Below are 3,613 nucleotides of genomic sequence, written 5' to 3' on the forward strand. Positions count from 1 at the left end.
GATACCACAAGAAAACACATGCAGTGGCCCCAACTCAAGTAGAATTACAAGCATTGCAGCAGGCACTTCAGCTCATTGTCAAGGAAAAAATTTTCCCAATCGAAGTAGAGACGGATGCCACGGAGATTATAGGATTTCTTCATGATGATTATCCAACTTACACTGGTTTAATCTGTGACTGCAGGAGGTTAATGGAGAAGGCATTGCAAATAGGGGAAATCGGAGTGAAGCATAGCTTTCGTGAAGGAAACAGTGTCGCATATCTGTTGGCAAGGGAAGCTCTTATGCAACCTAGTTAAAATAAATTATGTACTTTTGTTTTACCTCTTGAATTTGTGATAGATGCCTATCACAAAGATCAGGAAGGTTTTGTCCATGTAAGAAAAGTTTTGAATACTATGTGTTGTAAGTTGGTTGTCTTAGGTAATGACAATTCCCTAAGAGGCATAACTATATCCCATCGAGGCCTTTGTAATGACGGTAGTTCGCTACTGCCCGTACCCTAGTTATTATTACTCCCTCCATTTCAATTTATGTGAACTTGTTTGACTGGGCACGGAGTTTAAGAAAAAAATGAAAACTTTTGAAATTTGTGGTCCTAAACAAGTCTGAATGGGCCCCAAAGTATTTGTGTGATTATAAAAGCTTCTCATTACGGGTAGGGTTGTAAGTTTAAGCTAAATTGTTACCAAATTTAGAAAGGGTTTATTCTTTTTGGAACGGACCAAAAAGGAAATAGGTTCACATAAATTGGAACTGATCAGATACCTTTTAAATAAATACCTTTTATGCTAAAAAAAACATATCACGTGCAGTGTTAATTCAATAACACAAGGACGGGACATCTACAGAGAAGAGAGAGCCGCCGCAACAGCAACATTCCGAATCTCAACCTCAAAACTAATCGGCTAGTATTGTCAAACTTCCGACAGATTTCTCCTTAAAAGAAACTAAAGAAAGGATCTTTCTGCTTAGACCTTGCAATACTAACAATAAGCAAGAAATAACTAGCCATCTTAAACTATATCAGAAGAAGATGATATATTTAAAGTTTCATCAAACTACAAATTGATTTTTTTTTAATTAAAAGAAGAAGAAGAGGAAAACAACTGTAAATTAAATTCAATAATATAATAGGGCCTAAAAAAACATGTAGATACCAAAGGGAGCAAAAGAGCTGAAATAACCAATAACTTCTATCGAAAATGTCTAGATACTGCATTGGAAAATGGCATGTCAAATTATTCAGGCTTTCTGCAGAGAACCATATGCATAGGAGTGAAAATGCGAGTGTCACCCCCTTTAGACAAATAATCAGCCGTCACAAACAACATGTCGTGCACATCAACCGCTCCTTTAGGTGCAATACCAAGCCATGCAAGCACTGTCACCAAAATGTGATTCCTCCAGTAAGCAATCTTCCCCATTTTCAGCCTTGTCCACCACGGCTTCGCTGGTGGCTTAGCCAAATCTTTCTCCTTCACCACCTCGAACCCCACTTTCCTAGCAATTCCACCAATATCCTTGTAGCTTCTCAACCCGGGTAATGCATCACCCCTTTCAATCCCTTGAATTATCTCCACGTGTTCCGGATTATTCGAATTGTACAATTCGGTCGTAACCCACTCGTAGGAGACGTAAAAAGATCCGGGCTTTAACACCCGATAGATCTCTTTGTACACTTTTCGAGCTTTGGGGCATGACATGTGGCTTCAATGGAATAAACTCCATCGAAACTGTTGTCAGCAAAAGGCATTTCCAAAAAGTTGCCACAAACCACCTCGCAGAGGGAGTCAAGCCTGGCTTTCTTGTTGTGGGCTCGAGCCCGTTTCACCTGGTACTCATTAATGGTGATGCCAACTACATTAGCACCTGAATGGGCTGAGATAGTTCGCATCGGCCCGCCAACCCCACAGCCCGCATCGAGAATGCGGGATCCGGTTTTTACACCCAAGAGATCGACGGCCATTTCCTCATGCATGCGGGTGGCATCCCGATGGGGTTTTCCTGGGATAGAAGGCGAGAAGTGAAAAGATTGACCCCAACCCCACTCGTATATATCAGTCACGAGGTTATAGAAAGTGTCAACAAAGGCAGGGACTTTATCCGCGGTGTTAATAATCTCTTTAGGGAAGCGGAAGAAAGACCAGTACTGTTTGTAACCTTCTTGAACTTTCTCTTTGCCTAAAGAACCAAAGGAAAATTGGACGGCATGTTTACCTTTTTGCTCGGCAGAACCAAGGATGCAAAGGAACCAGTAAAGGCCGCCGCCGGCAAGAAGGCAGGCAGTAACAAAGAGAGTAGGAAAATCCATGAGAAAGTGAGAGCATAGAAGATGGGTGAGAAGGGAGTGGGGTTTTTATGGTGAGCATCTTTTGGGTGATCTTTTTGAGGGGTTTTGAAAGAGTCATTGGGGTGGGCGACAGGATTCATGGCATTGCAATTCGGGAGGATAAAGATGACTTCTTCCTCCTACGCTATTAATGCCAGATTTAAGATTTAGTATACGATATTACGATTAACGCCATAGAATAATGCGTTTAAAACACATAAAAATAGATTTTCTTAAAAAAATTATCTTTAATAATATACTCCATGAATTTTGTTTTTCCTTGAAATTGGATAACAATTGAATTTATTCGCGGTTTTAAGGATACACAATATAACTTAATACAAATTAAGAAGACAAATTAATATTAAAATTGACGATAAATGCAAACCACAAAATTGAACAGCCTTAGCCTCTGAGTTTGATCATCCTCGAGCCAAGAAATTTCTCAACTAGTATTAGAACTGAACAACAAGATGATAAGAATTAGGAATGATCAATATATTGCTTCTTTGTACGTGTTACAATCTATTCTACTAATGGTCAGAACCCCCTTATATATAGTGGGGATGTTCTACTTTTGGTACATTTCTATATAAGGTAAAAAAATATCATGATTTGCTAATCAATCGGTCCCTTCTTGATATGCGCTGGGATTTCCGCCGTAGTCCTCGACCGATTGCGGATATTTCGGTTTTCCGTTATTTGACTCGGTAAGTTTCCCTCGATCTTGATCGGTCTTGATCTTGCTTTGTCTCGATCTTGCTCGATCTCAATCTTGATCAGTCTCTGGGTCACCAGCTCGTCGATCAAATTTTGCACCATAGTTCGTTATAACCCGAACTCGAACTTTGATCTGCCATACTTTAGCCTCGATTGGTCAAACAATGGACAAACCCGGTTTTGACCGTATACAGATAGTCCCCTAGTTTTTTGGAGAGTAGGTGACAAGAAATGATATAATACCTCGATTTCTACTTCGATAAGTCATGACGTAAGCGATAAAAAGCAACTAAAATGTCTCGTCGGTGTACTCTTCAAGCCATTAAATGCGTGTCAGTCAATGGTCGGCCATTATCGGATTTGAACCGCCATTTGAAACCTATAAATATTCCCCTCTTCTTCACTTGTTCGTGTTTTACTTTCAAATCATTTCCATTTTCACTTTCAAAGATCTTTGCCTTTCTTAGCCATTCTCATCTTGAAAAACCTTTGCATTTGTACCTGAGATTTTTGCAAGAGCCTTCACTTGTCTTTATCTTTAAATACTAAGTACTCCCTCTT

The 3,613-nt window shown here is 39.7% G+C and overlaps 1 pseudogene; it reads right to left on the bottom strand.

The window, feature by feature from the left end:
• Positions 1 to 1,083: 1,083 nt before the first annotated feature.
• Positions 1,084 to 2,421, bottom strand: LOC107792743 (24-methylenesterol C-methyltransferase 2-like; annotated as a pseudogene).
• Between the last annotated feature and the right edge of the window lie 1,192 nt (positions 2,422 to 3,613).

Source organism: Nicotiana tabacum, chromosome 6, assembly GCF_000715075.1.
Source record: "Nicotiana tabacum cultivar K326 chromosome 6, ASM71507v2, whole genome shotgun sequence".
Classification (NCBI taxonomy): domain Eukaryota; kingdom Viridiplantae; phylum Streptophyta; class Magnoliopsida; order Solanales; family Solanaceae; genus Nicotiana; species Nicotiana tabacum.